Source organism: Urocitellus parryii, chromosome 5 (genome assembly GCF_045843805.1).
Source record: "Urocitellus parryii isolate mUroPar1 chromosome 5, mUroPar1.hap1, whole genome shotgun sequence".
NCBI classification, from domain to species: Eukaryota; Metazoa; Chordata; class Mammalia; order Rodentia; family Sciuridae; genus Urocitellus; species Urocitellus parryii.
This window is the reverse complement of record NC_135535.1, coordinates 169,166,230-169,193,639: the sequence shown is the minus strand read 5'-3', so window position 1 is coordinate 169,193,639 and position 27,410 is coordinate 169,166,230. Positions and strand designations below refer to the sequence as shown.

The 27,410-nt window shown below is 35.3% G+C and overlaps 1 protein-coding gene across 7 annotated transcripts in view; it reads right to left on the bottom strand.

Annotated features, from left to right (window-relative positions):
• Positions 1-27,410, bottom strand: part of Nrg3 (neuregulin 3) — a 1,010,915-nt gene that overhangs the window by 838,035 nt on the left and 145,470 nt on the right. The window lies entirely within an intron of this gene.

Sequence of the window (27,410 nt, the reverse complement as noted above, 5' to 3'; positions counted from 1 at the left end):
TGCTAGAATAAATATTCACAAGGCTAAAACAAAAACAAAATTGCTAATCAGATGATATTCAATAAAAATTAAAGCATATTCTTGAAATCATTATTTGCAACACCACTTAAAATTTTCCCTATTATATGTCTGATTTATGCATAACCACCAAAATTACTACCCACTGGGACAACAGAACTGGAGAACACATGCAAAATCCTCACAGTTCATGCTGGAGGCATTCATGGAAGAAGACTCCTAAGCACTTTATGGCATACTGTAGGAAGGAAGTATTTAAGTCAGGCTGCTGTCTATCATAGTTCTTCTCTGCTTAGCAACTCCCAAGCAGTAAACATTCATTCATTGCATATTTTATGAAACTATATTAGTCATCCTAAAGACAACAGAGGAAATGACCATGGTTGCACAGGAGACACATACACAGGGAATTATAGGTCCAACAGACTGTGAGAAATTGTTTTGGAGACAATATTAGTAATCACTACCACTTATTAAACACCTGCTGAGGTCAGATACTGTGTCAAACTTAATTCTACCCTTCACAGCAAACAAGGTTTTGATTATTGCACCTTATTTTTAAGGAGGAAATTATTTTAGAGCCATAGATTGGCTCAGCATCAAAATACGGAGATGAGTTAACCTGTTCCCAATGCCCATGAACATAATCAAATGCAATGCTATGGCTAATCCTCCAGGAAAGGTATTAGAGGTCACCAGTGATACACTGGGTAAAGGTGTCCTTGTAGATTGTTTTTAACAGATATGTGGGTAGTAGGCCTTCCAGGGGAGGGAAGAGAATGAATGAAGCCACATGTGTGGAAAGCATACCATCTGTCCTGATGTGGGACATCTGTCCTGATGTTTTGACATGTGGTGGCCACCAGAAGCTCATGTGCAGGAATGATTAGAGATGAAATAATTAGATTATAGAGCTGTAACCTATTCAGTTACTATATCAATTTGATAGGTTAATAATTTGAAAGAACTATTATTGTACTGGCTGGTAACTCTAGGTAGGTAGAGTATTATTAGAAGAAGTAGCTCCCTGGAGGTGTTCCTCTGGGGTTTAAATTTTGTCCCTGGCAAGTGGAGCTCCCACTTTCTGTTTCTGGTTGTTATGAACTGAGCAACCCTACTCCACCACACCCTCCTTCCCTGCCTCCCTTGAACCCAAAGCTATGAAGTTGACCAACCCTAGACCTAAAATCTGAAATCATGAGCAAAAATAAGCTTTTCCTCCTTTATTTTGTCCATGTTGGATCTTTAGGTCCAGCAATTAAAAGTGGCTAAAGCAGATGAATTGCTTAGGAGGCTTGAGGCGGGGAAGGCCAGGTGGAAATTATTGATATAGTACTGATATAAAAGCAATTTGAGTTGGGGCTGAAGGTGAAACTGGCAATGGAGATGAGAGGATATGGCACATTTTCACTCTGTAATTCAATAGATAATTAGTTGCAAAAGTCTCTTCTTATTTTACTTGTTTTATCCCTAGGAACAGGGTCTCCTCCTTTTATCACTTATCTCATAAAATGGCCAACTCATTTACAAGTTGCTTGAGAAAGAAGCTTGGTGATACCTTTCCTTGGTGATACTCTTCCTCTCACCTTTACTATCAGACCCCACACCAGATCTCCCCATCTACCTCTGGGATCTCCAAGGATACAGGTCCATCCTCCTCATGAACTCTGACTGTGCTTATTAGCACATAGCAGTGGCCTCTTAATAGACCTATCTCTGTGAGGGCTTTGCCACTTTCTATCCAGTATAAAAGGTGATAGCCCAGATGTTATTTTAAAAAAAAATCTAACCTGATCATGTTCTTCCATAGTTTCAAACCTTGAGATGAATGCTATCACTTTCAGTAAAATCCTCCACAATTCTCCTGGCCTTTGATTCTTTTATGACAATTGCATATCATCATCTATACCTCTCCCCAACTGACCTATTATTTTGCAGTTTCTCAAACAATCCATACTTTCTCTTACTGGAAAAAAATGTCTGCATTGCCTCAGTATGACTTTCTTACTCCTGGTCTCTCACCTCCATCATCTCCAGTGAATCAGAAATACAGATTTCAAGCAACCTCTTCCAAAAAGGCTTCCTTGATTCTACTATGAATATTAGATACACCTGCTATATATGTTCCCTTGCCAAGAAGGGTATTTTTCATTACAGAATACGTCGCTCTCAATTAGAAATGCCTATTCACTTGCCTTTCTCCTTACATTTAGAATTTTAGTATGTTAGACGTTTAAATTTTTGTATTTTCAAGGCCTCAACAAACTAGAATGACCCTTAATACTTCTTTCAAAAGAACATGCTAGATAATTGAAGGAAGGAAAAAGAACACAGTGAAAATCAAGACTTCTAATGGAATTATTCAGTATGACCTAAATATACAATAAACTATATTCTACTATGCATGTTTATTTGTAAATATATATTATATAAATAAATTAAATATTATAATAGATTTAAGACTTTCCTGTGTATATTATGGTTTGGATATTAGGTATCTCCCCAAAAGCTTTTATGTTAATGTAGGAATATTCAGAGATGAAATTATTTGAATGTGAGAACCATAACCTAAGTTCATCCTAGTTTGAATGGACTTACTATGTGGTAACTGTAGGCAGTTGGGGCATGACTGAAAGAGGTGGGTCACTTAGGAAATTTCCTGAAAAGTCTGATCTTCCCTACAACTCCTTCCCTTCTTTCTGCTTTCTGGCTTTTGTGAGTGGAGCAGTGCTCTTCTGCCTTGCTCTTCCAACATGATGTTCTGCCTTACTTTGGGCCCAGAGCAGTACATTTGAAAACCATGAATTAAGGCATCTGAAACCATGAGCCAATATGAACTTTTTCTCCTCTCAGTTGTTCTTATTAGGTATTTTGGTCACTGTGGTGAAATGCTAACTAATATACATATACATAAATATTTACATCATCATCCAAAATCATTTATATTCTATAATGAAAATGAAAATTCTAGCAGGAATTAGAAGAAACAGCAGGTGAATAGTTGTATGATATCAAAGAAAAAAATAATTCTAGGCATAGCATCAAAAGTAGAGAACATATAAGAGGAAAAATCAATATGTTTGACTATATAAGAATTTAAATGGTCACATCAGGAAGAAAAACACAGAAATAAACACAGTTAAAGAAAACACAGACTAGGAAAAATAACTTGACATATATTGTAAAAACAATGCTATCCTTAATATCTATAGTCTCTTGGGAAACAAAGGACAACAGTAGCACACCTAATGTGACTTAAATTTCTTTTGTATATGAATAAAACTAGGGATTGAGATGGAGTGCTTTACCAGTAAGCAACATTCCTACCTTTTTATTTTTTTAATTTTTTAATTTTTAATTTTTTATTTATATATGACAGCAGAATGTATTACAATTCTTATTACATATATAGAGCACAATTTTTCATATCTCTGGTTGTATATATAGTATATTCACACAAATTTGTGTCTTCATACCTGTACTTTGGAATAATAATGACCATAACATTCCACCATCATTAATTACCCCATGCCCCCTCCCTTCCCCTCCAACCCCTCTGCCCTATCTAGAGTTCATCCCCTATCTTTTTTGAAACAGAGTTTCACCATGTTTCCAAGGCTGATCTTGAATTTAGGATCTGCCTACCTCAGTTTCCCAAGTAGCTGAGATTACAGGCATGCACCACAGTGCCGAGTGGCTTACGTTTCTTGTAAGATTGAGGAAATATGCCCAGAAAATGCCATTTTTTATTCTTAATTTCAGCATAATTTAAAATACAACATACCAAATAATCATTTTTAATTCATGACTATAGTAACAACAAAGTAAAAAAAAATTAGAAGACATTAAAAATATACAAAAAAGTAAGAATTCACATGAGTCAGTGAGCATTGAAATGGGAAGATCTCCTCAGTTTATGTACTAGAGTCACTGGTGGCCTGGGGTCTCATTTACAGTAGGCCAGGCCAAAATGAAACCAAGGCAGAAGGCCTGTTTTAAGACCTCTGTGGGTATCCTGGAATCCTGACACATCATAAGTCATTTGGAATGTGGGTCTCAGTTTTGGTTCAAAGCAGAGAAGGAAGAGGAAGAATGGGCGGTGGGAGAGCCATTGATAATTTTTAAGCAAAAGTTTGCCCTCATGTTTGAAAACAGAATTTAGCATACCCAAAGAAAACTCAGATTTAAAGTAGAATTTAAGTTGGTCTGTACTGATAAGCTCTCCAGTTAACTCAAAGTAGGATGACAAAGCTCTCTGAAGACGATTTAAATTTAGCCTAAAATATTACTCCAGTAAGTTTTTAAAAATCACAGATTAAAGAAACCTGAATTCATAATCTAAAATACTCATGTTATAAATGAGACAAAAACACTGTTATGAACAAAATGCATGCAGAACCAGTATTCCACAGAACCAGACCCCCAATGATTACAGATACCGGATTCATTACATGAAGATTATAAATTATGCATGTTTTACTATGATGACAGGAAAAATGAGAATATTGACAATAGGAATAAGGAAAAAAGAAACCAAAAAAATTGACTGAAGATATTTGATGAGAAAATAAATGACATATAGAAATGAAAAATATAATTGAAAAGATAATTAAGCAGCTGACAACAAATTTAGAATACTGCAAAATATATCAGGAAAAAATACAAGGCATGAAGTAGATGTATGAAATAATGGAAAAAAAAGGAAGGAGATATTTTCAAGAAATTATAGAGTGAAAACAGGGAAGAATAAAAGTTTAAAGAGCTAATAGGAAATGGGAAGACAATCAGTAAGTATGTGAAAAGACCATGCATGTGAAATGATGAAAAAAGTAATGTTTGGAGTCATAAAGCTGTGAAATCTGTACTTAGATAAATCCTATTAAAACTATAGGATATAAAAAATTTAAAATGATTTTTAAAAATAAAATAGCTATAGAGAAAACATTATCTATAATAAATAATAATTAGATTGTTAGATTGTGGTTTTATTATTAAATTGTAGTTCACTCCTTCTTCCTTGATTATTTTATGTTTCTCAATAGCAAACATAAAAATCTGAAAGAAATGGATAATGATTTCAAAATGCTAAGAGAATATAATTATCAACCTAGAATTCTATAGTCATAAAAGGATTTTTGAAAAATGAGGCCAAGATAAAAACATTTTCATTTGAACAATAACTCAGAGCTAACTTAGACTATGCTGTCAAAACAGATTTTAAATGATACATTTGAAAAATTCCTGTCAGGAGGTCATATCTGTAAGATACTAGTTCCCACTAAATGTCTCATCCAAAATTGCTCATGTCAAATTTCTCAGAATTTAAATAAAATGAAAAATGTTTCTAATATATCAGCCTCCTCAATCTTTGATTTTGTCTCTTCCAGTGATTTCTGTCCTGCATTCATCCTTAGCCTCTCATTTCTATTGTTACTTCTAGAACTTTCCAATTATCATCAATCCATCCTCTTAGCTTTAAGAAATTCACCATCTGACTACCAATTACAGTATTTCCAAGGCATCCTTTTTTTTTTTTTTTTTTTTTTTTGGTACCAGGAATTGAACTCAGGAGATCTTGACCACTGAGCCTCATCCCCAGCCCTATTTTGTATTTTATTTAGAGACAGGGTCTCACTGAGTTGCTTACTGCCTCATATTTTACTAAGTCTGGCTTTGAACTCAAGATCCTCCTGCCTCAGCTTCCCAAGCTGCTGGAATTATGGGCTTGTGCCAATGCGCCTGGCCCAAGGCATTCCTTTTAATAACATAATGCTAAAAATGTCTTGATACATGATCTTTCAACCTTCTTCCTAGCTCACTCAGCTACTATATCATCACTGCCATTTTACCCAGCACAGATCTTTGACATGGTAGTGTTAATTCTCTTATGCCCCTTCTTATGCCATTTTACTAACAACAAAAAATTGAGGACCTCAAAACAAAACTCTCCACACAGGTAAGATGACTGGACACAAAAACTACCACCATATTGAATGGTTTTGCTTTGTAGGCATGACCACTAATCTCAATCATCCTTGAAAACACCTGAGAAGATTTCTCTCTATTCACCAGCTCTTCCCCAGATTTATAATTTCACAACTTCCTTCTGAATGACTTTCATTTTTTATTTCATTAGAATAAACTCCCACAAGCCCACCATACGTTTATCTGAGATATTACAGATAAACCTGCTTTTAGGTCAAACCCCCTCACTAATGTATCTAATAGAGCTCTCCTTGTTGATGCTTCTTAAGTCCCATCTCTCTCAAATTATAAAAGTCCCCTATTTATAAACATACCACCATTTTTCCACTAATAAAAATATTTCTGTCCTCACTTCCTCTTCTAGTTCTACCACATTTCTTTGCTCTCCTTTTTAGAAAAAATGTCCTCAAAATAATTAAATATATCCAGAGCCACAAAGGTGTCTTCCCTCCTTTTACCTCCCTCCCAGTCAGTTTTCCTATCAATCACTACATACAAACTTCTTTGTATTCCAGGTCACCAATGATCTCTTTAAACTCTCCACAACTAAATGTCCAATTGATTTCCAGTTCTCATTTTATAGGAGCCATCAGCAGCAGCTGAGATTGTGGTTCACTTCCTCTTCCTTGAAACACTTATCTCACTTAGCTTCTTCATCACCAGACAGACTCTCCTGATTTTCTTTCCCTGGTCTTTCCTTTTCATTCTTGTTTTCTGGCTCCTCTCCATCCCTAAATTTTGTACTCCCTCCAGACTCAATGCTTGCATTTATTCCTTAGACACTTCTACTATCACTCACCTGAATAACAATATTCATATCTCTAATGCCTATATGTCATTTAAACTTATATGTCTAAAAGTCATCCCAATTCAAGATACTCCTGATATTGTTTACCTGCTACTTAATAAAATCATTCTACTATCTTCCTCATTTCAATTAGTGAAAACTATTCTTCTAATTTTTCTCACCAGCCTCAAATCTAGGAGTCTTCTTGACTCCTTTCTTGCTTCACACCTCATCACCAATCCATGAGCAAATCCTGTTGGCTGTAACTTCAAAATATACCCACAACACACTTTCTTCTCACTATCTCTGGTCTAAGCTTCCATCATTTCTCACCTCAATTATTGAAAAGACTTTCTAATGGTCTGCTTCTTTTGCCCTATTGCACCACAGTCTATTTTCAGCAAAACAACTAGACCATCCTTTTAAAACATAAATCAAATAATTTCACTCCTCTGCTAAAAACCCTCTAATGACTTCCCCTATACATCACAGTAAAAGCCAAAATCCTCATGTACTTATAAGGCCTCTGAAAGTTCAGCACTCAATTGCATTCTAATTTCATACACTACCATCTTTCCTTTGCTTATCCTGGTCCTACTCTTAGCCACCTGTTTGGTGCCATACCACATGGTGCCACCCAATGTGCTTTGCATTTGCTGTTCCATTCCCTGAAATGCTTCCCCCTAAGCTTCACGCAGTTCACATTCATCTCATTCAGGCAGTTGTGAAATGCCTCTTTTTCACTGAGCTTTTTCCAGATTCTCCATTGAAAACTCTGCACCTAGAGCCCTCTATACTTCTTTTCAACTTTAAATATCTCCATGAAGTATCTCTTCTTGGGACAAAACACATATTTTATTGTCAGTTTCCTCCAACTAGATGTACACTTCAAAAGGAAAGACTTTGGGTCTGTTTTGCTCAGTCACTTGTCCATTAAAGAAAAAAAAGGCCATGGTCCCTTTAAATGTTAAGGATATTACTGAGAAAGAGACTAAATATATCAACCCACTTTGCACCCCACTGGTGTCACTCAAAAATTCTCAACAAAGATATATGCATGAAATAATTTGTGTCAGTTTTGAGCCAGAGTGTTTAAGAAGAGGTTATATCATCCTCAACTTTGCTCTGCCCCTATCTTCCAAATGGAATTGGAGATCAAAATGAACTCTGAGATTAGCCTAGCCTGGATCTCTGTATGACTGCATGATCTGGGCCCCTCTCCTCCAACCATCTATGCCAACAATCTGACCCTTGCCTTTTTACCAATAAGAAATGCTTAATTTTAAAAAAAGAAATAGTTAATATGTATCTCATTTGAATATGAACTAAAATTTTATCATGTTGAATTACTGAAATTTTAGATTATTTTGTATAGCAACCAATACTGCCCTAAATAGTATGTTAATGCCTGAGGCTCCCAATTCTGAGAACACTGAAATGTTCAAATATTATTTGTAGAATAAATGAATAGAATGAGTAAACATATGAGAGAAAAAAAATGTTAAATATGTGATGAACCTAAAAATATTTGACAAATTAAGAAAGAATACACTGTGGGCAAATCAATTATTATATGAGTCTTATATTGTAGTCTGATATTTTCTTTAAGGGAACATAAGAAAAATTTTTCTTTGTATATTTGTAATTTCCTTGACATCCCTTGGTAGAATCTGTGTGAGTTCCTCAGAAATGATGGCCCACTGCCTGTTTATCTCTAGTGCAATGGTGTTCTTGGAATGGGGTTGGTGCCAATGGATATCTCATGGATAACAATAAATGAAGAAGAGTGGTATAGGAGAGAGATGACCCCATGGGTTATTCTTTCTCTCCCCTGTGCCTGAACTCAATATTTAGTCATCTGAAAAATTTTTTATTGACATTGGTAAATATGATAATTTCAGGAAAGACCAAATTAAAGTTTTGACCTCTTGGCAGGAAGACAAGCAAATACTTTGGTGTCATTACTACACACATGTGTGTTTTTTCTTCCTATGATCCTAAGCCAATTGAATATCCGTTATATGTAGTATTGTAATTGTCCAACTTGCACACTACTTATGAGGATAACCAATGATAGTTCTGTCATAAATTTCTAAAAATGGGTTTTTATCTTTCCAAAACCCTAAATGCAATATTTGACTTCCAACAGAGATCTAATATTACATATATGCCAGTGCTGTGGCTCATATCCAGATGACTGAGAAAGAAAATGCTGTTGATTTGCAATCTTTGAAAGGGTCATTGAATCCCAAAGTAAAAGAAGCTCATTTTTACCCATACATAGTCATAGACTTAATAAGAATTATCTTCTTACAGGCAAATTTTCAGAATACATACCAGTGATTTTGTGAAGTGCATTTCTACCATCTCCTATCAGCTCTTCTTTCCCAGACAATGGCTGAGATTCATTTTTTTTCTCTTTCTCCCTCATAGAGACTCACTTCCTGAGATCTAGAGAAGAAATTTGAATTTCTAACCTAAAGTATCACATGCATGAAAATGAGTTTCATATTTTTGATATTTTAATACATCAGAATCAGTTCAATAGCAGAACTTTCTATTGAGTTGAGAATAACAGTGTGAATATTAAAGCAAATTACACAGTACCACATCAACCTCAGGCATAGTCAATTCCAACTATGTCTTGATTATAACCAAATGTTGTACAGACTGAGATTTTATTAATTTAAAACTGTTTACCAACCTATGAGAAGATGGATAGTTTAAAGCAATTTGCTTCTTAAAAAAAATGATAGTATGGTTTATAGAAAGGGACATCATATACCATGACAAAGGGAAAATAATCTAAAATCATAATAGATTGACTGGAGATGAAACTCATAGTCACTGAACAGATCTTAGAAACTCAAATGAGCAAAGTAAAAATGCACTTGATAAATTCTCATAGAACTCAGCATATAAAGAATATAATAGAGATATTATATGCATAATTTTTTAGGCCTTCTCTACTCACAACTGGAATTTGAGCAATAGAGAACAAAACAGATGCAGAAACAACAATCAAAGAAAATTCTTCAAAGCTGAAAAGTGGATCAAAGGACATTCAATACTATGCAAAACGATTTGAAAAGCTTCAAAGAATGAGAAGGGTTCTAAGTAGAAATAAAAAGAGGATTCCAGGTAGGTGTCAAAGTATGAATACTGGTGTGAAACTGGGAAAGGAAAGAATATGTGGATGGAGTAACAGAATTCAACCAGAATACAGCACAGTATCTGTAGCAGGTCACAGTGCAAATCATTCAGGGGAGGGTAGATATTGGACACTGTCATGGTCTGGGTGAGAAGCCCGAGATCAATTTGATGTTAACTCAATAGCTCCCAAGTAGAGAAAGCACAGAGAGTTCAATGATCATTGTGAGTGGCACTGTGGAAGAGATAATTCTGACTTAATGATGACCCTTTATTAAGAAAAGCAAGGATACAGATAAGTTGATAGAGTGACTATTTTTGTAGTTTCTTCAAAATTGGATCACTTGTGTCTCATCCTTCATGTAGAAGGTGATTAAAAGAGGCTGTGTCAATCTTCACTTCAACTATCCTTTTAAAGTAAATAATGAGTCCATGTTTACCAACATTGATTTAGGGCTAATGTTTTTAATCAGCAAAGTGCCATCAACCAGTTCTTAAACTACAAGCTGAGCATCCAGTGTGCTGCTGGGCTGGTGAGGGGACCCACACTAATGTGCAAGGAGAAGTCAAGCTCACAAGGTCAGAGGTTTTCGGGATGCCAACAGGATTGAAAACTTGGTTATTTTAGAATGACAGTGAATGGAGGCCCCTATCAGGAAGTAACTTGCTTCAAACAATGTAAGTGGCAGGACTGGAGCTGGTTCTTGGGTTTCCCGAGTTCCACACTGCTGCTCTTTTCACCACTGTTAGTGAAGAAAGCATTTTCTGATTGAGTGGCCTCTTAAAAATTAATATCCTTTTATCTGTAGCTTCTGAAATAGAAAGCTAAAAATCAATTACTATCTATAGTTTCTGGTAGTAAAAGTTATATCTGTATTAAAATAGCTAAGGATGGATAGAAATAGATAAATACCAATTTGAAGAATTTTGGATGTATTGCTTTACCCATTTTGCTGCCATTAAATGGCCCCCAAATTGATTGCTGCCTACACCTTCCTCACTATTTCCAGAAAACTATAGATAAGAAGATATAAATTTCCTCCAAAGTTGAAGAACCATGTCTTACATCTGACAGAACAGAATAAAAGCAGTGGATGGGCCTGGGGAATGTAGTTAAGGCTGGGGCAAAAATAAAGAGTGGTTAGAAAGAGGAATATTCAAATGGAGTATAAAGTAGTAACAGCATCCGAGAAAGCAAGAGGGAATAGAGTAGAGGAGGTAATGGGTATCAGAGTCTTGGTGGTTAAAATGGTATCTAGGTGGCAACCTAGGATATAGTCTGCCACCACATTACAGAACAGACAGAAGGAAGAAAAGTTAACAACACTCACCAAAACCAAATCTGAGGGCCTGTATTGTGAAACCTTGCAGTCTAAGAGCAAGTTTTCTGTTTTCCCATTATATGATTCCCTGCAGAACAGCAGCATAAAACTCAGACCAATGAGAATCCAAAACAACCATCCATCCCATACCATTCATCTCTCCATCCATTCATCCACAACATTTCTTGAGAATACACTATGTGCTCTGGTTTATAATAATGTAATTAAGTGGGATAATTTCTGAAAGTAATAAAGAAAACTTTATATGAAGCATGAGGTTGGAGTTACTGAGTAAATATGGAATGTTGTGTCTAACAATATGTCTAAGTGTTTTAGACACTGATCACCAAGTGCCATTAAGAGCACTGCTCCCTTTCAGCCTCATTACTCTATCTTAGCATATTTACACATGGCTAAAATCTCCCAGAAAATAGCTGGAAAGGAAGGCTACTGGTGGCTGGTGAGTATGTGGGGTGGAGAGATGGCAGGTGATAGAGAAGGTAAGAAACTACTCTGTTCTACAATGAGTTAGTTTTAGAAGTTAAACACTGTAAGCATAACAGGAAAAAATGTATTCCCAAATTCCTATGGACTATCATTGTTGGGATTTTTAATTTTATAAATTTTATAGGTTCAGAATGTCAGATAGTTATCTGCTCATAGGATTAAACATATCCAACTGGCAGAGTCACACTAAATGTATGCCTGCTTGGCACATTTGAGTTGTGCTGTGGGCTATCAATCTACTATTTAGCTAGCTATTAATCTGAGAGAAGAATTCAACTAACATCCAGTTGGATACAGAGAGGAGCCAAGGGTTCTCCACAGGCCTTATACACTGGAAAACAAGGGGTTTGGCATGAGATTTTATCACTGCAATCTGGAATACAGAAAATTCCACACAAAATCTATAAACTCAGAAAATGAGAGAAACCTTATAAAGGCCCTATGGAACAGTGGTCTTAATAATTTTCAATAGGAGGTACAAGAAAACTGCAGGAAGCTATTTGGCAACCAAACGATCATTAAAAAAAAATAAAGGATGCAAAAATGAAGGATGCAGTGAAACCATGAAAACAGCAGACATAGGTAAAATCCATTGGAAAGAACATAATTTATCAAATGCAAGATGTAAGGAATGATATGGAGAAAACACCTGACTCATCCAAAAAAAATACAGGGAGAAATGATAAAGGGTCTTCTTAGAATTGATGTTGATAGAAGATAACAGAAATCAAAACCTAAGAAGCAAAGAAGAAATCTGAATAAAGCAATAATCAAAGACTTCCTTGAAGAGATGTTTCCTAACCTAAGAAAACACCTAAGTACATCACCAGAAGTGATTGCTTATACTGTAGGAAGAATTTTTGAAAGACAGGCAGGATGTCAGCATATACAGTTTTATTTACTTTATTAATTTATTATTGTACTGCATGCATTTGATAATTAAATATATTTGATGTAAAGCAAAGAAATAGCCTGAAAAAGCACTAGTATATTATTCCTGCCAATACTGCAATTCCTATGTGGGGGTAACTGGGATATTATTCTAAACTGCAAAAAAATATGTGAATACCTAAAGAAAAATTAATCAAAAATGAGAATGTAAGGAATTGGAACTATCAGATAAGAATTATATATTTTACTCTTCTAACATAAAATGATATCCCTGAACACAAAAAAATATTTGTCATTAAATAATGACTTCATAAACTGGAGTGCCCACAAGAAAAAATGAAGCAAAGGAAGAATTTCAAATTTTTTCCCCTTCAGTATTTTATTCTGAGTTGACTAATATTTTGTTGAGGTAAGGAATAAAAACCATTTAGTGTAAGAAAACACACCAGCTCACAAGCCTGAGATTGCTTATTTCTTTTCTTCTCCCTCAGGTACTATCAATATAGTGTAGCTTTTTACAGGACTATCACACAACACTTGAATTAAGCACTAAAAGAATCATTAACATTTTCTACCATGGCATTGTCCTCGATTAAAGTTAATTCTGGATTTGAGAGGCTCAAAGTCCTAATGTTATTTTAATGACATCATTTATTTCCCAGGGACCAATGACACTGCCACAGATTCTCATACATTTTAAATGAGCAAAAAAATGTCTAAATATCAAACAATCAATATTGCAGAATAAAAATAATGGCAAAAATTCATGTCCTTTTAGGGAAAAATAACCTCTAATAAAATGTCTTGAAAATATTACCATTATGTGTCAGTTGAATCCTATTGTATAATTATTATTCAAAGTGTTATGTCTATAATTTTATTCAAAATATTTTGACCTAGAATTCACTTTCCCTTGATATTTAAAACAAATAAAAACTAAATGACAAAATAGCACAAGAAATGTCTTGCACATATTGCTCAAATGGCCTCTCTAAAACAGTAGATAAAAAAATTGTGAATATTTTTTATTTGAAAATGGGAGGTTAAGTCTCCCACACATTACTAATGCTAATGAATTCCTTACCACAATGAACCATCCTTTAGTAAAAGTCAAGCCTCCACTGATATTTTTAAATGTATTCTGTGTTTATAAATGCACATACTTTGTCTCCCACAAGAGTCCATTAAATTTGAGTTAGAATAGTAAATTGTGGGGGCAACATAGTATCATTAACTTCAGAGTATTTACAATTTTTTAAAACTGTTTGCATCAGAAATGGATTGTAACTCCAAATACATAACATCTTCAACATTTAGTTTTCCTGAGCTGGGGATGTAGCTCATTGATTGAGCATACCCAGTGTGCAAAAGGCTCTGGGCTCAATCCCCAGCACCATGTAAAAATATATAAATAAAATAAGAATTTAGTTTTTGTCATTTGCCATCTAATCTTCTGAAAAATAGTTTAAATCCATACATGGATCGTTATGAAGACTAAAGGTCAATGAGAGGTATATCTTAATTCTATTTTTAAAATTCTAGTTCCGATTGCCACTGTCATTGGAAATGAATGCACAAAACTGAATTTTCAATAAAACACATATTCTTGGATTTAAAAAATATTTATGTTTATTGTTTATCATTTTCCTCTCACATTAAAAGTCAATGTATCCTCCAAAGTTGTCTCTGAGATTATTTTGGGGTAGGTAGAAACCAATTTATGAAATGCTATATTCCTGGTTTGTGCCTCGTTTGCCGCTTTACTCCTCTAACTGGATGTGAACTCTGCTTTGATTCTGAAGACCTGGGTTCAGGTAGCAATACTGATACCATGTCACTTGATCCAGTCTTTTCACTTCTCTGAGCTAGCTTTCTTAGATGTAAAATAAGGGAGTTGTACTAAATAATCCTTTAGCTACAAATTTTGTGTTTGGAATTCTGCAACACTGTATCATTTAATGAAATGAATGCATCAGCAGCCCAGCCATTATTTCATATGAAAAGAGAGAGATGGAAGGGGGAGAGGAGGAAAGGGAAGGAGGAAGAGAGGAAGGGAAAAAGGGAGGAAGGGGAAAAGGGAGGGAGGAAAGGAGGGAGGGATGCGGGCCATGTGATCTAGAATGGATAAAAGATGATTGAATTAAAAATGTGACTACTTAATGCAGAGTCCTGAAGAAGACCTATAAACCTACACTAGTTAAGTCTTCCTCTTGGGGCAAGAATTCCATTAAGACATCCCAAGGTTACAAGGACTCCTGCTATGGTTTAGATCTGGAATGTTGACCCCAAAGCTCAAGTATTGTGAGTGTGGTCCCCATGCAGCAAGATTCAGAGGTGGGGTCTTTAGATAATAATTGGATCATGAGGACGCTGACCTCATCAGTAAGAATGGATTAAACAACTGAGAGTTAAATGAACTAGTGGGAGTTGGAACCTAGCTGGGTAAAAATATATCACTAGACATATGCCCTAGAAGGGTTTATCTTCTCCCTAGCCACTTCCCTCATCCCTGTCCCTGTTTCCTGCTTTCTGACTACCATGAGTTGAGAGCTTTCCTCCACCATGCCCTTCTGCCACCTTGAGCTGGCCCACCATGGATTCAGTCCTCTGAAACCATGAGCCAAAGTAAGTCATCCCTTCTATAACTAGTTCTTGTCAGCTTTTTTGCTCACAGTGATGCAAAGATGAGTAAAACAACTCCTTATAATAAAACAAACAAGATAAAGCTCCAAATTCTTATGACAGTCATAGGTTTTAAGAATATTTGTAAGTAATCTGGTAAGAGTATTTTCAACTTAGGTAGCAACATGCTTTAAGTACTTTGACAGGCAAAGTAGAACTCATGGCAGAAATATGCATGGCATTTTGTGCTCCCTAAAATCAGTTGACAGACATATATATTTACTTTTTTTCTCTTTTGTGGGGGAGGAGTGTGAATAAAGTCTTACTAAATAGTTGGGGCTGGCGATGAGCTTGAGATCCTTCTGTCTCAGTCTCCCAATCACTGTGATTATAGGCATGCATCACCAGGGCTGCAATATTTCACTTTTTAACTCTCTAGGATGCATTGTAGCACTGAGTTTTCAAACAAAATTTTTCATAATTAGGTATGTCTGAAGGCCATACTTCTATTTAAAAGGCTTTTTAGAAGAACAGTTGACATGCATGAACTTTAATTTTTGTTCAAATATACCTAAAAAATGTTGAGATACATTGGGGCAGAGGGATAATTGTAAAGTTGTCAATTTCTCTTTCTGACAGTAGTAGGTTATGGTAGTAGACAGAATGTAGATGTTGGAACCAGCTAAGCATAGACTGAATACCTGCCTTTATCCTTCCTGGTATGTAATAACAGGCAAATTGCTTAATCTTCTCCTGCCTTACTCTTTAGAGAGTTTGCTCCTGTACTATCTGATAAATGTTCTTCTGCTAACCCTCGCTATCTTGAAGAACATGTGTGTGGCTGTATAGTTTGCAAATGATATTGTAAAGACACACATCAGAGTGCCAAGCAAGATATTTTCAAATAGCTAAACTTCAGTCCACATAGATGAGAAATAAATATTTCAACAACGGTTACATGTTTTAAATGTGTGTGCAATATACATATATAACTCCATTTTCATATATATATATATATATATATATATATATACATACATATACACACATACATATATACATATTTGTGAATGTGTTTGTGCATATATATGTGTGTGTATTTACTGATACTGTACACAGGTATATATGCATGTAGGGATATGTGTTATTTCAAAATACTGAAAGCTCTTATGTTAAATGTGAATCATTAAAACATGATATACAAGCATAGCTGAATGGGAAAGTGTGGGTTTCTAAGTTTATGGTGCGTAAAAGTATATCAAAAGAATTAAGTAGAATATCTATGGCAAATTGATATATTCACCTAAATCCTCATCATTTTTCTCTTCATAGTGGCGATAATGTAAAGGACAAATGTTTTGATCATAGGCAGACCCAGATGTGAAACCTGCTTTTTATCCTTACTGTGTACTGTGGGGTAATAATTCATCTTCATGAGCCATCTTTTTTCCAAAAATTGTGTCTGGGTAACCTGACAAAACTCATGTTGTGAGAAGTCAGTGAATGTTTTATTACCGTATCCCTGGACAGGGATTGCAAAACATGGATAAACCTTGGGAAAGTGGGCTGGGGTTTCCACATCAGGAGGAGCCATCTGGAAAAAAGACAGGGAATTTAGAGTTGAGCCTTTAGAAAGCATGAGCCTGTGTTGTTTTCCAGTTGTTGTAAAGGTCACTTCTTGGATCAAGACTACTGCCCTCCATAAATTAAAGCTAATTCCAAGCAAGGATTTCTGACTCCTCTCAATACAGTTGATGGACACTTGCAAAAAGATCAGAGAAACCAAGTAGAATGTAAGATAAGTTCACTGCTCTGCAGAGCTCTGGATTCACAAATGAAAAGAAGAAATATCATACCTCGGAGATTAATCACACCCTAACTTGCAACTGAATGTAAAACACCACAATTCCCCAGAACTGAAGCTGTACCCTGTTGCCATTTCCAAAATATTTAACATTATCCTCAATGCAGGACTGTAAATTCCACCCACACTTATTTTACTCCCATTTCCTAAGTGAATAATTCCTGATATTGGAATCAAATTTCATGGCTAATAGGTTTTCTGATTACTAGGAATTGTTACTATTTAATTTGGAAAAAAAGACATATTGCTCAGACAAGAGAGTCATCATTTTCTAATGGACATTGGATCATTTCACAACATCCTTTCCTACTACTACTGAGGCATTGGCAGTGCTAATCGTCACTAATAAATGGGCCGCCTTGCTCTGAAATTTGGTTGCACAATATAACTAGTAGGGAATTTCCTAGAGTTTTAAGCTGGGTAACATATTATCCTGTTTATATAATACAGCCTGGGTGTCTTTAGGGATTAGGTAAATTTAGTGCCAGAAACACATATTTTTCTTACAAAAATGTATGAGTGTGCAATGTTGCCAAAGAGTTGCACAGCAAGCTCTTCTCAGTTCAGTGGAGCCTATCATAAAATCACCCAACAATAGCATATATGTCTTCATTATTCTTTCTAGGTCAGATGACCAAGAAGGAGTAGCTGAGTGCTTAAGGAGTCAAAAACGTGCAAAAATTGTGATAGAAACCGGGTTGATGAGCTGGAAGAGACAGAACAGTGATGTGTCAAGCATCAAGGTGAAGTGAAGAAGGAAAGATGGATCCTCAGGTGGGAGTCTCAGAAGCCACTCACGAGTGAGGATGAGTCATGTGCTCAGCATCACCAGGCATTAGCCCAGAATTCCCTTTATGCAGTCCCTGGAACTTTCAGTGAAGGTCAAATGAGAAGTATAAAAGTCACCTCTAGACTTAGCAAATGGAGTCACTCATGGCTACTTAAAGGAAAAACTGAACAAAAATCATGGGTTCTGCATTGCACATGTCTGAAACTGAGGTCTCCTCACTTTTACGCTTACATGGACTGTCATTTTGGTTGAGCTATGCAACTTCTCCAAGCATCTCCACCTGAAAAATGGATAAAATGAAAAGAGGTAACATCATAGGACTTCAATGAGGAATAAGTAAGTCACACAACATATGATCCATTTTGGCATAGTATCAGGGTTTGACAAGAACTCAGAAAACATTAATCATGTGAACTTATTTATGGATCATATAAAGCATGATAAGAAAAAAATGATTTTAAGATAACTGTTATTAAATAATCTCAGTTTACATTTTTCAAAAGAGATTTTACAAATGTAAGTCAGCCCCCTGTCTTCATAGGTTCCACATTCACAGATTCAAACAATGAAGGATCAAAAATATTTTTTAAAAAACTTTGTGTATGTACTGAACACATAGAGATGGTTTCAAGTATATGAGAAGTACTGAGTTCATATGCAAATGAAATGCTATTGTATATAAAGAACTTGAGCATCCATGGATTTTGGTATGTGTGGGGTTCTTGGAACCAATTCCCCATAGATACCAAGAAACAATTATAATTCAGAAAGCACAGGACTCTCAGTGTTATGTTTTCAGTCTAGAGAAGTTGTGTTCTTCAAACAATTAGTGAAAGGTTAAATTATTTGGATATCCAATAATTTTAAAAAATCATCATAGTCATATTAAAAAAACAAAAAAATAGGTTTAAGAGTGTTAATTTCAAAAGTAAGTATTGGGTTTCTGAGATTTTTGTGCATTTAAGTGATCTCTCTCTATCTCCCTGTATCCCCACTCTTCACTTTCTTCCTCTCCCCTGCACACCGATATTCCTTTTCATGATTTCATATGTACTTACATACATCTGTGTATCATTAAGATTTAATTCTTACTGAGCTAACTCACATAAGAGTATCCACAAACACTGCACATATATATATATATATATATATATTTATTACATTTAGTTTTCCAAATTCTTGTGTATGTACTTTTACTCTGTGAAGTATCTAAGAGGCAGATGCCTTTAACAAACCAATTAAAATAAAGGGTCACTGAGGTTCACTATGTTTAGGTACCTAGTTGAAAGCTCACACAGTAAACTGGAGCCTGAAGAAGACTCCAAGCTGCTGTCTTCCAGGACTGTGCTCATTCAGTAAGACTGTTCAACCTGGATAAAAGTCTCATGCTCTTATGAAAACAAAATAACACAATAAAACAAAATGAAACAACTCTATCAAGTCACTTTGGAAATGGAACAGTGTGAACAAGGAAATGAGAAAGAGGAGAACTACATTTCTGCCTTGGGTCAGGAAAAAGAAAAGCTCTCCCTGCAGGGTATTAGATGGAATGTGTCATATGTCTACATCAGAGACAATGCAGGTGTCTGAAGATTACTGCAGCATGCTTTTGGCCCTAGTGCCATGGAGACCAAACTTTAATCTGCAGAGCTTTATGTTCCACTCTGATGGAGCAGGGCTTGGTGCCCAGTCAAAGTACAGATGATCCTTGTGCCATGACTGGACAGCCCATGTGCCAGGGGGTGTCTGGCATTTCAGGACCCACTCATAGTTCCTGGGAGTAGAGCCAGGACCTGCCAGGCAGTCTGACTCCATCTAGAGGATTCCAACCAGACAGAGAAACGTTGTCTGTGAGCTGCCATGGAGAGTTCTCAAGTAAGTGTGGCTAAAAATATATTCTGCTTGCTTCAGGGACACCATCAACTTGGAGTTCAAAGTACATGAAAAAGTTTATAGACTAAATGGAACAGAAGCTGTGTTGTTGATGATCATAAATTATAATCTAATTCATCTTCCACTGATTAGTAAAACAGCTTGCAAATAGTCTGATCATCTTGAGAGTAAATCTGGCTACTGACAAGTTATAGAAAGTGTTACTCCAAGATCCGTTGGCTAAACAGTGATGACCCTAAACTCAGCATTACAGTAGCACCTCTTCACACTCCATTCAAAACAACATGAACAACAACAACAAAAATTACCTAACAGGGAGGGGAAAGCATAACCAGAATTTAGTTATAGATGTAAATTCATCTGGAGAGTGGCTGTTCAATGGCTGTACAGTTCAAGCTATGCAAGATAAAAAAGTTCTAGGGATCTGCTCTGTAACATTGTGCTTACAGTTGACTACACTGTATTGTACACTTCAAAAGCTGTTACAAGTAGACCTCACATTCTGTGACTTTACCAAAAATTAAAAGAAACTGTGAATACTCTTCCACAGGAAGGATGGTATGTCTTGATTTTAGCATCACATAAAATAAAAAAGACTTTGAATCATAGAGCCTTAGCTTTGAATGCTAGCTTCAGCCATTGAGGAATCGACTCCAACTTCCAGAACCTGATTTCCTCATCTATAAATGGGAATAATGATCTGTGTCCTATATGGTTGTTAGGAAGATTAAATGAGATAACAATTATGAAAGCTAATAGCATAACAGGTGACCTAGAATCAGAACACTTCACAATTAATGATGCCCCCTTTGTTGTTATGACATTTTTTAATGCCGATGAGTTTACCTCATCTAAAATGAGGTACAGTTCTGATCTAACCACTTTAAGTGCAACCTTTAGGTTAAATGAAGTTCTTACCTCCTCATGCTACTTAACTTTTAAGAGGAGTCTTACTTAAAAACTGAGTGAGCCAGTTTCTTCTAAGCTCTATTCCTGCCCATGATCCTAGCGCTGAGAATCAACATGAAAGACAACAGCACAAAACAGTTCCATACCTCACTGCAGAAATAGCAGATGCATCTTGTGTGTCTTTATATGCAATAGCAAAACTAGCCTTGAAGTGTAGATTATGGCCTTAATGGTAAGTATTGTAAGACCTTAATTTCTATGTACAAAAATTCAGATCACTGAATCTATATGTAAGTAAGTCTTTTAACTAGGACATAAACTAATTAAAAGCACAATTGTTAAGTACTTTATTTACCATACTAAGTTTTGAACAGGTCAAACATCACCCTACAAATACCAAAAATTATTCTTGGAATAATGAATAAACAGTTGTATCTATCACCTCACAAAAGAATCAAGAAAAAAAAATGACAAATTTTGCTCCCAATTTTTGTGCACCTATTTTAATACATTCTTTAAATGGATGAGAAATATTTTACTAACAATTCATAAGAAATAGTTAAATAAATACTCATGCATGCTCATATATTTTCAGGACATGTAGTAATGCCACTGAATTAAAGAGAATGAAAATTCAAATCCTGAATTGATTTCAATAAGACATCTAGGCTACAGTTTAGCATAGCAACAGTGCTAAAATAAGCAATGAGAATACATTTTTTCTACTTTCATTATAGAAAATACAGTGCATGCCCAAAGATGCTGAGAAGGAATGAATGCACTATAAAGGAGAAAATAAGAGCAAGGAAACCACAGGGTATGAATTTTATCTCCTGCCTTACAGCTTCACACCATAGGGAGTTAAAATGAATCCATGTTTTAATATGTTGTCTTGAATACCACAGGCATTGATACACATGGGTTCATTCCTCTAGCAGCACGTTAGTGGTAGAGTGGGTTGATGCATTTGACCTTAGGTCAGTTCTCACTCCCTGGGATCCTAAAGTTGTAGTAAATTCTAGAAGGCATGCTGGGAGAGTCTGACTAGAAAGCATAAGTGCAAGCTGCTCAAACTACAGGGCAGCTCAGTAAAGAAAATCAAATCCTCTAAGTAAGTGCCAAACTCCATTCAGCACCATGGACAACACTTGCTAAAGTGCATTCATTTTTGAGTCTTTGCTTTGGAGACTATTTCTTTGGTTTCTAGAGAACACAGGTAAAAATGAGGTTCCTCCTCAAAGAAAACTACTAGAGAAAGGGGGCTTCTGTGCTTATTAGTCCACTGGGCCTGGGTAGTGTTCCAGACACTGAGAGGTGTTCTGGGAGTTCCCAACAACACAGGCCAAGGACTCTGATATTACTTAGCTCCCAGTCTGTTTGGCAAAGACAAGGAAAGCAAATAAACTGGAGAGAGTGGCAGAGTGTTTGCCTAGCATGTGAAAAGACCTGGGTCCAAGCTAATGACCCAAAGAAAGAGAAGAAGAAGGAGGAAGGGGAGGAGGAAGAAGAGGAGGAAGAAGAGGAGGAGAAGGAAAGAAGAAGGGAAAGAGGAAAGAGAAGAAGGAAGAGGAAGGAAAAGGAGAAGAAAAATAAGAGGAGGAGAAAAGAGAAGGGAGTGGTTGAGAGGACAGGCACTCTATTCTGCCCTTTACCACTATGCAGGATGCATCTTATAGTTTCTAAGCCACTCATTCTGTTTTGAGAATACATGTTCAAACATATATTCAAATAGAAATCCAAGAATCTTCTGATTTTGGAGAACCACTATTTTGTGTGCACATATCTGAGATTAAGGAACCATTAAACAACAGGCATCATGGATATATTCTCTGCCTATTCATTACGATAACTTCATCTAATAAAGAATTAACTCTTAACATACATAAGAAACTTGCAAAGATGATAACAGAATTTTAAAAAGGAATAAGTTTTCCTTCATTGCTTTAGCCATTATTGCCAGAAATACTAGAAAAAATACAGATACTGACTCTCCACTTCAAATAATTTCTAAGGCAGTACAAGATCATTGTTTGTTCTTATGTAAATTTTTCCACTCTTGCAAATATATTACTACAATGTTAAATTACCTGTACTTTTTAAAAATCTGCTCTCAGTTAGACAACAATAAAGAGTATATATTTTATAAATATGAACTGATATTTGTAAGATATAAAGGATTAAGTAGTAAAGTAATTGCAAGTCCAGGTAAGCATAGAGTATAATTGAATAATAATTTGAAATGTGCTATGCTGAGGGTTAAAGGGCCCATGCTTAAAATTCCTGGTGCATTCTAGAAGGTACTAAATTCTTGCTTATCACACATGCTCATGTACACTCAACCCAATCACAAATCCATCACTCTTTCCTTCCTTCTTTAATCATCTTTTAAGTTTTGTCTGGGTACCTAAATCTGTGCAAATGCTGTGTGATAAAATAAATAGATAAAAAATAAATATAGTCCTGGTCTTAAAGAAGAGGGACTGAAATATTCAATTAATATGGAATTATAATGTAATGGAGTAAATACAGTTATTGGTATTTACAAGATAACTAGAGAGATGAAGGGAAGTATAAAGTCAGATAGAAGGCATCAGGCAAGAATTCCAAAGGTACATGCTGCAGATGATCTTAATGGATAAAAAGGTTTTAACTAAGAGGGAATGAAACACTGTAGAAAAACATCTGTACTTGAAGGGAAAATTGCATTATGTAGAGTACATTTTTCAGGCTACCTCATTCTAACCTTGCATTGAGCTATTTTACAATTCTGTAAGTTGTTTATAACTTTTAACAGCACAAATATTTTCTACCTATGGACATATACTCTACTGCCTGTTGGAGTTCCCATTGACCTCCTCCTTCACTATAGCAGAGGGCAACTTTGCCTCCAATTGCACATTGTTTTCAATATTCCTGATCTATAATTATACCTTTCCTTTGGATCCTCCTTTAAACTTGTTACATTTTCCCTAATTAATAAGTTATATTAAATATATAATACATGTCCATTTTTTACCTTCTTAAAGTCATGATTTTACATGGTTTTAAAAATAATTATTTAACAGTATATTCCAAAATTAAGATACTGAAGGGACAAATGAGTACCTTTAAAGAGGACAACTTGCCCTATAAACTCCTGGACTTAGGGCTTTGAAGATATTTTTTCTTTTACTTATGAAATGAGAACTACAATGACACAGATCTCTTAGAACTAAAGGTTATTTCAACCTGCTTCTATTCTACTTAAATTGTGATTATTCTGATCTGCCTGGATCAGATCTGCCAGGATATTGCCTTCAAATATTGAAAACCATGAGAATTTTCTACTCCAAGAAAGAGTGACAATTTAGTTGTTCTCTCCACTGCTTCTAGGAAACAGTACAGTAAGATGATACATTGTCAAATGCAACAGCATCACAAAAAAAAAAAAATGGGAATCGGAAGAGGCCAGAGAAGAAAAATATTCTTTTGTATTTTGAAATATTCTTATTCTATCTTTTCTAGATAAAGTATCAAGAGTTTTCACTAATATTCTTAAAATACACATTCAGCTTTCTTAGGGACAAAGATAACTTGCTATCAGTTTGTAAACTCCATTTACATGGAATTGGCAGATCGATCAGCAAAACAGTAATATTATAGATCTTAAAATGAAGCAAAATTAATATTTTTTAAAAAGTGTTTGGAAATATGAAAGAATCTAATGAAAATAAAAGTTAAAATCTCTATTCATTTAACTTCAGGACCAGGGCCAATATGAAGGGAATTATATATTGATGCATGGGTCCTAGATCTCCACTCCTTCTGACCAAGAACATCAATTGATGGACTTAAATAGCCCAGATCCTGAACAGCCCATATGAAATCCATATCTCCAAGAGGGAGATTTAGACATAAAATGACTACTGAAGTGTTTTATTTTCCTGAGAATTAGAGAAAAATTCAAAGTCCTTTCTGAAAGTTTCATTCACAGGAATGAGAAAATTCTACCTGAGAAAAAGAAAAGGGAAGGTCATATGCATATTTGAAATGTACTTCACATGGTCAAGGTAAACATTGTGAGAAAAGAGAAAAGAATAAGGACTACAAATTGGTACCTAAAGAGAGTTGAAGACTTGTCAATGATCATAATTGTATTTGCTTTTTTTTTGATGCAAGAGAGTTCTATGTTAATACTAATATTGAAATTGAGTTTAGTTATGTATGTGGTAGGCAATAGGCACTTCCAACTATGGGATGGTGTGTTTTTCAATTCCTCATGGGAAAAACAGATAATTTTAAACAATATGATAGTATATTAGCAATGCTTACTTATAAAACATGTATAGACAGTGAAATTGCTTTCTATTTCATTTGATATGTGCAGTCACTTGGATAATCAAGTAATTTCTATCTGTATCACCTTGAAATTATTAGCAGTAACTAAGAATAAAGAGTTAGGATATTATAATTAAAGGTTGAAGGAGGCATAGCTAACTTGTAAAATATTAACCCTGACAGATGCTTTCTAGAGAGTATCTACTGTGCAACACCCATTCAGACATTTAATTAAAATCCCTGGTCCACCTAACACAAGTCTGTGGGAATAAGAGTGCTTCATTATCCAATATGACTTAGCACTAATAGATGTGTGCACTCAGTTGGAACAACTTTACCTAAAATAATGTGGCATTAAAAAGCACTGATGAAATTTTGTATAGAAATGGGACAGGTCTTCCAATGATGGACACTTGGAAATACTTATAGATAATCCATGAGGCTGGGAAAATGCAACCAGATTTTTCAGATAGGTAGAGATCCATGTATTCCAGATTCCTTAAAAATATTGGAACATCTAGATAGTAATTTTCATTTTCTATCACTAAGGGTATTACTAAGTGTGTTTCAAATTTCAAGAATTATTTCGACCCTTGGTTAAAGTGCAGCCCACAACTAATCAGTCCACTTCTTTCCATAAGTGCCCTCAAGAGCTTCCCATTCCTGTTGAATTGAGCTCAGAATCCTAAAAGTTTGTCTTAAACCTTCTTAGTTATTGTAGAACATATTTCTACAAGTTTAACGTCCATTATTTTTGTCTGTAGTTTGTCCCTCCTGCCCCCGTTTGTATAACTCAGCAGATGCCACTCAAAATCTGTATTCTATAACTCAACCACATGCAAGATTTTATAACTCTGCACCCCACAATTAAAAATAAATTGACACTTTTTATTTAAATCAAATGAACATTATCATTGTTTTGTCTTAAGTACACATGAAAATGAATAGTGCTTGTCCTTTCAACAAAAATGTTCTTGAATTCCAAAATGGAAATTCAATCTTGACAATAGCCTCCATTGAAGTAGAGAGTGGTTTTCTTGCTTTATAGACAGATTTTGATACACATCATGTTTTTTCTCTGACCTACGTCTGAACTTATTTTTAGTCTTTTTTCTCCTATTAGATTTTCATCTGCAATTCTTGCCTGTAACCACCATATATGATAGAGACACCACTTTTCAACTCACTTGGATTTGAATCATATGATCCAGAGCCACATTACTGTGACCTGGAGTGTTGTGCAGACAGTAATACAATGCCTGTTTCTGAATACTCTTCCTACACTTCTATTCATTCAACCCAATCATTATTGTTAACATCATCACCACTTCTGGGGTTTTTTTTGTAATGTTTCCTGATTAAAGAAACAAGCAAAGGTCTGAAGAGCCAAACAATCTTGCTTTACCTCTCTGAATGAGACTGCCTCCTGATCTTTTTATACTCAATACCCTTGGCTGCCCTCCCAAAGATATCTTTCTTCATGGAGAACAGTCGGCCTCAAGCCAAAGATTTGAGAAAAGAGCTGTTTGGCATCTCCCCCAAGCAGACTCTTGCCAATCAAAAAAGAGCAACAACTGTATTAAAAAAACTGTGTTAGAGTGCCCCCTATGACTTCAACCCAAGATTTCTGTCTAAGGACTGTTCCCTCAAAGGAATCATTTGTCAGGAAGACTATCTGCCAACATAGGGTATGTTATATTATTTTCTGAGGTGATTCTTTAATTCCTAAAGGCCTATTAATTATGCCTCTTGAGATTATGAAAGGCCCCTTCAGATAATTAAATAAGCCATTAAAAGTGCTAAAATGGCCCCAAAGTCCTAAATAGCTCATTAGAGGTGAACATTAATTAAATCTTTCTGTAGAATCTTGAATAAAGATTACCATCTTCACTGCAGGTTCCTGGAAACCCTCAACATGAGAAATAATCCACAAACCAGGGTACTTTCTACAAAATCTGTCAAAAGAAAAAGTATGCTTGTAACTCCTGACTAGTGTGCTAACAGTCCTTTTTTAATTATGTTGCTTTAATTTGAAAATGTCATATGAGTTATACATAAGATCTCTGAAGCTGGTCACCTTTGGGGCCTCCAGTGGATAACAGAGCCAGGCAGGCAAAGATCACAAGAAAATGATGGGTTGACAGCTGTGAATGTAATACAGTGACTAATCAGAAGCATCTCAGGGGAGAGGTAAGTGACCATAAATGAGAACCATTGTTCAAAAAATAAAAATGCTAGTACAGCAGACATTATATATTTCTTTTTTTGTTCTGAAACAATCACATCTTTTAATTAATTATCATATTGTAGAATCACCATGACCATTAATATAACAACTCTCATTTATTAACGATA